Genomic DNA, 9,305 nt, shown 5'->3' on the forward strand with positions numbered 1-9,305 from the left:
TGAGGTAATATCTGGATATTTGAACTTTTAAAAGTTTTCCAGGTGACTCTAAAGTGTAGCCAAGATGGCGCAGAGGACAGTGCCGGGGCAGGGTAGGTGAGGAGGAGGAGGCGGCGATTCGATAAGAAGGGAACGGAAGAGGCCATGGCCGCCCGGTGAGGCGGTGAGGCAGGAAGGAGGCCCAACCCCTGGCCGGGCCTTGGGCCCCAGGGAGAGGTGAGAATGGACCAACGGACATGGGGTTCTGCAGAAGCCGCCCCCAGAGAATGCGTCCCTGAGAGACTGCCTGACCACCCCTCTCTTTCTCCCCACTCCCCCATTCCTCCTTCTCCACCCCCCAACCCCCGCCCACTTGCTGTGCTATGAATAGTCAGAGCCTCCTCTCCACGAGAGTTTACAAATGAAAATGGAGGAAATGCCTTTGTCTGGCCTGAATAACAGCAAGCTAGAGGCCATAGCTAGGGAAATATAAGCGGACCTGGTCTAGAATTCTTGTTCGGGATTCTGCTTTGAGGTACATCAGGCTGCCAAGTGTGGCTACTTCTTCCTGGATGACATGGACCCTGATAGCGTGAACGATTTTGGTTTTCAACCATTGGGAGAGCAAGGCGTGTGTTTGCCCCAGTTGCAACTGTAGCATTCCTGCCTCCCGTTTTGCTCTCCATCTGGATAAGTGCCTGGGAATGGGTGGGAATAGCAGCCGAATCGCCAACCACCGAATTGCCAATAGCAACAATATGGGCAAGTCTGAGAGTGACCAAGAGGATAATGATGACATCAACGACAACGACTGGTCCTATGGCTCAGAGAATAAAGTCGAGAAGAGAAAATCAGGCAAGAACCCCGATTCCCCTCGAAGATCTGAGTCTTTAAAATGCAAAAATGGGGAACTTAGTGATTTTATTTTATTTTATTTTTTTAAGTATAACATCTCAACTGGGATCAGTTATGAAACCTGGGACCAGAGGAGTTTCATATCCTGCTAAGCATGCAATGTAGGGTGATTTCTGAAGATACCAAGAAGATGTGCACAAATTCCCTGCACTGCCCACAGCACACAGATGAGCAGAGGTGAACCTTGCAGATATATTTCTTCGGGGCCTCAGCTGTCCATCCAGAGGTGGAGAGTTCCCAGGATAATGACAGCTTTGACATGACTGACAGCCAGGCCCTGATCAGCCAGCTTCAGTGGGACTGCTTCTCTGATCTCTCACCCTCTGATTCAGGCTCCCCCAAGACGAGTGAAAATCAGGGATGGGGTCTAGGTACCAACAGCTCTGAGACACAGAAAACTAAGAAAAAGGAATCCCATCTGAGCCTGGTAGGGACTTCCTCCGACCCGGGCTCCAACAAGAAGCCAAAGTTACCGATACCCCTGATGGCCAACATCTATGATGACATCAACTGACTTCGGTGCAAAGGATAGCCTTTGGCTGAGCAGAACCCTCTCTCCTGATCCCCACCCAGGTGCCATAGCCTGGCAAATGAATGGCTGCTGGGGGTTGGGGCTTGGGAATCTCAGTGTGCCAGGCAGGCAGAGGATCTGATTATGTGCCCCTGGGGGATGTCAAGGTCCTCTACAATGGAGCACAACTCCTCGGCGTGCATGACTCAGACCTGGACATATTATGCCTTGGACATAAGTTTGGTGGGGAGGCTGTTTTTCTATTTATTCTGTGAGTTACTGAATGTCCAGCTAGGCCAGGGGCCTGACTGGGCACTGTGTCAGGGCACTGCCTGTCCCCCACCGTAGGAATTGGACTAAGCCCTGCTGAGGAGCAATGTAGTGGTCCAGAAAGCTGTGGGTTGGAAGCTGAGCCTGAAGGGGGCCTGCCCTTGTTGCCCTCAGCAATGGAACTGGGTCCAGTACTTAGAGCTGAGGGGCAAGGATGGGCATGTCCTGTCTGTGAGGAGAATCCTATCAAATGTCCCCAGTCCCAGGGGTAGGCAGGCACAGAGTACTCTCTGCTGAGGTGGGCATCCAGAACTGCCGCCACCTTCCCTGCCCTTCACAGGGACAGCCCTTTCTCCTTAGTCCCCAGTGGCTTCCTTGGCAGCAGGAGCTGTCCTTTTGTTGTTGGATGCCAAGAAAGGACCTCCAGCCAATACAGCTTCAAGGAATGGGAAAGGGAGGGTATGAAGAGGGAGCTGTGTCAGAATTACTCCCCATGACTCTCCCCCCTGACTCAGGGCTGGTGAGGAGTGGGGCCCCAAGGTGAGAGGGAATTATGCTGCTTTATTTGAAATGTTTTCTTACCTCATTCCCTGCCCCAGGAAGGGGCCCAGCCTCAATCTCCTGGGGTGGCCCTGTGTTCTTCCTACTCACCCTGCCCCACTGCCCTACCATGGCAGCCCAAGTTCCCAACTGCTGCTTGCCACCCCCTTTCACCTTGACTGGCTTCTCTTCCTATGTCAGAGCTCCTGCCTCGAAAGCCCCCCATTTCCCTTCCTTAGTGCTTTTAAGTTATTTATTCTGTACTTGTGGTTTGGGACTCTGAGGAAAATCTTATCTTGTGTCTCTTCCCCCTTTGCTAGGAGTTCTGTGGGAAGAAAGGGTGTCCTCTGTGTTCTGCGTTGTCAGTGGAGGGGAAGGGGTATCAATTACCCTTCTGTGGGACTGTCAAATGCCAGTGTTCCCACTTGCCTTGTCTGCATCCTAAAGAGATGTACCATCCACCCTCCATGCGGGCACCACTACTCCCAGGAGCCAAGATGGAGGACCACAACCTGGCCTGAGAGCAGAGCTGACTGACATGGGTGGAGGTGATCCTGAGCCAAGTTCTCTGGCACTTGCTGGACATGTCCCCTGCCCTCTTCCCAAGAGGAGCCATCCTACATTTGGGTAGTTAGTACCCAGGATTGGTTGGACTGATTGGGTTAGAGACCCTAGGGGGTTAAGGGAACAACAGAGATGGGGCTACAGCACCCTGTTTGGAGCCCCACTGTCCCCCTAGGGTGATTCTGACTCTGTCTGATGCCTGGTTACAAATTAGTTTTTGACCCACAAATTGTGATTATTTTTTAAAAACCAGATTGTAGCAGGAGTTAGAATAAATCCTAGGGCCTTGGCTCCTCTGTTCTTGGCCCCATAGCCTTCTACCTTCCTGGGGAGGCCAGAGATAGAGGAGAATCTCACCAGGCCTCCAGCCTCCTTCCAGATGCATTCTTGGGAGTAGGCGGAAGGTGAAGGGAGGAAGGCTGTGGGCCACTGTCCCTTCTGAAAGACAGCTGCAACTCAGGCCCTAATACACCCTTTTCTCTTCTCTTTTTCCCCCTTCTGGTTAGAGGAGGGAGAAGTGAGAAGTAGTTTGGGAACCGGTTTGTCCACATAAACTTCCCTGTTGTTCCTTGGCCCACCCTCAGGGCAGAGCCCCCTGCCCAGACTGGATAAGAGATGGACTTTGCAGCACCCTGAGGGAAAAACCCTTTTCCTTCTGAAAAGAGAGTTTACCTGTACCATGTAGTTGAACAGTGGCTAAGAGCTTCCCACTCCCCTCCCTCTTACAGCAGGCTGTGTAGACTTCAATTCCTATCCTTCCCATCCCAGCTAGGTGTCATCTGCCTTTTGTCTGTATCCTATCGTGCATCTGAGTGTGTGTGTGTGGGCAGGGGTGGTTATTCTGTACTAATTTCCATGGCCAGTGGCTTTTCCTTCCATGCATCACTCCCACCCCCACCCCCCACATACTCTGGGGCCACTCGCCTGGCATTACCACATGCTCGGGTGATTGAAGGAGTGGGGTGGAGCTCACGCTGTCCTATCATCTTGAGATTTTTATTTTTGCACATGTAATTCATTCTGTACAGGTAGCTAACTCTGTAAATGCTATGTATTCCCTCTGCCCCCATGGCTGCTTTTATAAATGAACTGCATCTCCTATTGGTAAAAAATAAAATAAAATAAAACAAAACAAAACAAAATAAAATAAAATAAAAATAAAGTGCAGCCAAGACTGAGCGACACTGTTTTACACCTTTGATTAATTTGACACTATCAGAATTGATAATGGTGACTGCTTGGATCCATAAATTTGAGAACCTACCCTGAAGTAGTAGGAACCAAACCAACTCTTAAAGCTCCATCAACCAGCAACAGCATGGACATGTGCCCAACATAACATGAGTAGTACACGTTTCTTCCAAGTACTAGGAAGATATAAAATGTTTATCAGGGCTTTGGAAAAATGAAATGCTCTTGAAAATGCCATATATATAATTTATGTATCAGTGATATATAACTCTCACTTCAAGAGATTATAGCAAAGGAAGACAGCCAGATGAAAATATTATTAACTGAATTTTTCCTTGCAATAGCTTCCAAAATGGAGATGAGCAGCAGCTGCATTTGAGTTAAGTGATTCATGTATATTGAAAAGGTAGCCTCTACTGTTTATGACACTTTGCACCTCCTCACATGGCTCAGCATCAGTACAGTTCCATTAAGACAGTTTGCCCCAGGTATCTCAGCCTTTAGATCTGCCTGCCTGTTTAGATCTGCTGGCACAACCTCAGTAGTGCCAGCCAGGAACAGCCTTACAAAGAATCATACTAAATTTAATGTCACCACTCCTCATCTAGGTGACAGTGACCAAGTCAATCAAAGATGTGCAAGTGGTGGTGACCTCTGCGACTCTGGGCATTCTGGCGACTCCTGTTAAGTCTGTCTTGGTTATTTCCACATGTCTTCTCTGTCCCACAGTTACATTGCTACACCACCCTAGTTGCTCCATGGGAGTGAAGGGCTGATTTCACTGTTAGGTTATTCAGGACATTTTTCCATCTAAGTCAGCACACCCTCAGTGAGTGCTCAAATTTCCCAACTCCCCAGTCATGGGGTTGACTATCATAGCTTACTAAAATAGTTAGTACTTAGGAAGAAAACCCAGTAAGTACTCTCAAAAAGTGTTCTGGGTCATGAGACCATAACCTGTGAAAGAAGGCTAACGGAACTGTGATTATATACTACAGAGAAGAGAAGACCCGGCGAGGGAGTACTCGGGGAAAGGGATATCTTTGCAGTTTGTAATATTGGAAGCTATGCCAAACAACACCTCATTTGGCACCTGCTAAGACTTTAATGGGCTTAGTTGCCATGGATAGATTACCTACACTGGGAGTTACTTTGTTTCTGTTTTTGTTTTTTTGAAACAGAGTCTCGCTCTGTTGCCCAGGCTGGAGTGCAGTGGCACGATCTCAGCTCACTGCAACCTCTGCCTCCCGGGTTCAGCCTCCCGAGTAACTAGGACTACAGGCACATGCCGCCATGCCCGGCTATTTTTTTTTTTTTTTTTTTTTTGTATTTTAGTAGAGATGAGGTTTCATCATGTTGCCCAGGCTGGTCTCAAACTCCTGAGCTCAGGCAATCAGCCTGCCTCAGCCTCTCAAATTTCTAGGATTACAGGTGTGAGCCACCGCACCTGGCGGGATTTCTTTTCTGATTCCAGAATTGAAGGTGATCTCTCTCCTTTCTACCCCTGGACTATTTAGTATATATTACAGGGCACTATGTGTGGCCTAAAATTCTAGTTAGTTGTCATGCATCTGTGTTTCCCTCTGGATTTTGGGTTTCCTGAAAGCAGTATTGTTTTGTACTCATTTTTGTATTTCCAGTGCCAGCTCAGGGTCAGGCACAGAGTAGGCATGCAGGAACTAAATGAATAACATGAACAAAAGAATACATTCTCTAGCAGTGAGCAGTTTTATAAATTGGACAGTGCTTTCAAGAAAACTTGTAGAGTCTTATTCCTTGGAATATATGACCTCTAAACTTTACATGGCAGCTTTTATTCCTATTTGAGTACTGCAAAGGAAGAAAATTAACTACAAGATCTTAGAATGTTTATACATTCACCCATTCAATAAATATTTATTGAGCTCCCAAGGTTTCAAGCCAATTTCTAGGCACTTGTGACATACCAGTAAATGAAATACACAAAATCTCTACACAAAGTTTATACTATAGCAGATAGTAAAATTTAGAAGTAAATTATATTTACGTTTCCTACTTTTATCTGCCTGATAACTGCATACGTCCAGGTTTAAATCCTAAGATAATGAAACCAGATCATGAGGAGGAGCTGGTGAAGCATTTTGAGGACTGAGAAAAGATAATAAAAATAGACTGCTTGAGACACATTTAAACATAAATTTGAGATAGGTAGACCCATGACAAGACATTTGTAGTAGTCCAGATGTGAGCTACACAGACCCTCAATGAGAAATTTGACTATGAAGATGAAGAGGAGATTGCACAGCTAGGCACCTGAAATATGGGGCAAAAGAGAACAGAAGAGTAGCTCCAAGATTAGCTACAAGGTAACAGAAAGTATAAGCACAGGAGCAGGAGTAAATTTAGAACATTTATATTGATTGTGTCCACAGGGCATGTATATTTGTGTCCATTTCAACATCCTTGCTCCAGCTGGGCTTTGTCAGCTTTTGCCACTTCTGCTTTGCTCCCAAACCAGTGAGATACAAGAATTTAGTTTGCTCAAGGGTTCTCAACCTCTGTGGTCAGTGAAAGTCCATGACCTAGCAGGACACACAGCTACTCTTGGCTCACCCCGGAAATATCCCAGAACAGAACATAGGGGGTTCCACTTCCACTTTCCAGTCCCTAAAGCAAAGAAACAGTCTGGGTATGTGAAAGGCAATGGCTGTGCAAGAGGCTAAGGGATGCACCAGAAAAAGTTCACACTCCACTTGAATTAATCTGGACAGTGTTGTGCAATATGAAAGAGCATGAATTTGGAGTCACACAGAACCTGGTAAGATTCAAGGTTCCACCATGTGTGACTTTGGGGAAGTTACTTAACTTCAGAGCCTCTGCTTTATCTATAGAGTAATAATAACTGACAGATTTGGGATAATGAATGTAAAAATGCTTCAGTTTCCAATAAATTTTAAGAATAGAGATCTAAGGCTTTCCCTATCTGGGGAGCTCCTTTGTAGGTTACCAGATATTCTGCTTCTCATGGGGAAGTTTCATGCAGTTTCTGTTCATCTTACTTGATACTCTGACAAAGTCACCAAACCATTATTTGAACGTGGATTGTCAATCTTCTTCTCACCTTCTCTTATGATTTTAGAAAAATGTGTAAAAATTGTTAAAAATTATAGTAGTATAAAGCAAAATAACTGATATTTATTGCTTACATTTTAAATAACTGATATTTATTAGTTACATTAGTTATCTTCAAGGTAACTTTATGAAATACATACAATTTTTAGCCCCATTACATACGAGAAAATGGAAACTAACTTATATAAGGCCTCATGCCTTAGTAAGCAGAAAATCTAGGATTAAAACTCAGTTTTCCTCCTTTGTTGAAACTGAAAGTCCCCCAATAAACCTACCCCACAGATAACAATTTGTTGTCTACCCTTCACAGAATTTTTCTATGTATATATTAACCTATATTTTTCAACAAAAATGGACTCATACATTCTTGTTTAAATTTTACTTTCTTCATCTAGAATATGTTGTAGGCATCTTTCTATATGTGTACATATAAAACTACCCCCATTCTTTTTAATAGCTTCGTAGTATTCTTCAGTATATTGATGAACTAAAATTTATTTATTTATTTATTTATTTATTTTTTTTTTTTTTTTTTTTTTTTTTTTTTTTTTGAGACGGAGTCTCGCTCTGTCACCCAAGCTGGAGTGCAGTGGCCGGATCTCAGCTCACTGCAAGCTCCGCCTCCCGGGTTTACGCCATTCTCCTGCCTCAGCCTCCCGAGTAGCTGGGACTACAGGCGCCCGCCACCTCGCCCGGCTAGTTTTTTGTATTTTTTAGTAGAGACGGGGTTTCACCGTGTTAGCCAGGATGGTCTCGATCTCCTGACCTTGTGATCCACCCCTCTCGGCCCCCCAAAGTGCTGGGATTACAGGCTTGAGCCACCGCACCCGGCCCTGATGAACTAAAATTTATTTAAGCAATCTCTTATTGATAGGCATTTAAGTTGCTTCTAACTTTTCCATATTACCATCAATGATGCAATAAACATCTTGTATTTCATCGTACACTTGTGTAAATGTTTCTGTTGAATAACATCCTAAAACTTCAATTGCTCAGTAAATTTTTTTTATCTTAATAGGTATTGTCAAATTACTTTCTGGAGTGGTGGCACAAGTCTACACTCCAACTATCCCTGTATGAAAGTGTCTTTTTCCCTACACCTTCAACAAAAATGGGCAGCATCAATTGCTTTTATACTTTAGCTGTTATAAGTGAGGTTTGGCATATTTCTATGTATTTACTAGCCAAACATATTACTTCTTGTGTAGGTTGTCTCCTGAATGTTCATTCTTTCATTAATTGACTTAAATTATTCTCATTTATTTGTAGATGCTATGATGTATGATGGATATTTTATGGTATTTTCAAATGCATTAGTTTTGCCTGATTATTAAAACTGTACATTTTAATTATAGAAAATCAGAAAATGGAACAAAGTAAAAAGTACAAAAGAAAAATTATTTTAGGTCTACCAATTAAAATATGTATTTGATGCATATTTGAAGAAAATTATAAAAATAAATTATTAAAGGGAATATATGATTATTAGAAAAATTAGAAAACACAAAAAAAAAGAAAAAAATTAAACATTATCTGCAAGCTTGTCATACTTTTAACCTAGTTTGGATTATGGCTTATGTACAATTTCATATTCTGCTTTATTACTTAACATTATATTGTAAGCTTTTTCCCAAGCCATTAAAACTTCTTCCAAAACTGTAATGAATTTTTCAACAGCTTCATTGAGATGTAATTTACAGAGCATAAACTTTACCCATTTAAAGTGTACAAGTCAGTGGTTTTTAGTATATTCACAAAACTGTGCAACCTTTGCCATAATCAATTTTAGAATATTTTCACAACTCCAGAAAGAAATCTTATACCCATTAGCAGTCACTTCCCCACCTTTTCACTGGGATTAGGCAGCAATTTCTCTTAACCCCAAGGAGCAATTAACCTGCTTTATGACTCTAGATTAATTTGCCTATTTTTTGGAGAACTTTTAATGCTGGCTTATTTGTTTCCACCTACTAATATGGGCATGGACGCCTTGAAATCCTCCAGATAGTATGTGCTTAGGGAAAGCAAACATAAGGTTAATACAGCAGAAATGTTATTACATTGTTTGTATTACATGCATTTGGGTATAGAATAGGTCAAATCCTGTCCTGAAGCAAAACAGCTGCCTCACATCTGGAGTCTGCAGTCTAGCAAACTAGTCAAGGCTAGAGATACTAAAAATTAAGTTATTCAACTGTACACAAGTTGTCCTGCTTCAGCCCGA

General features: G+C 43.4%; 1 pseudogene; it reads left to right on the forward strand.

Annotated features, from left to right (window-relative positions):
• Positions 1-400: 400 nt before the first annotated feature.
• Positions 401-1,408, forward strand: LOC104661527 (annotated as a pseudogene).
• The last annotated feature ends 7,897 nt before the right edge of the window (positions 1,409-9,305 follow it).

The sequence above is a fragment of the Rhinopithecus roxellana genome, chromosome 7 (genome assembly GCF_007565055.1).
Source record: "Rhinopithecus roxellana isolate Shanxi Qingling chromosome 7, ASM756505v1, whole genome shotgun sequence".
Taxonomy (NCBI): Eukaryota; Metazoa; Chordata; class Mammalia; order Primates; family Cercopithecidae; genus Rhinopithecus; species Rhinopithecus roxellana.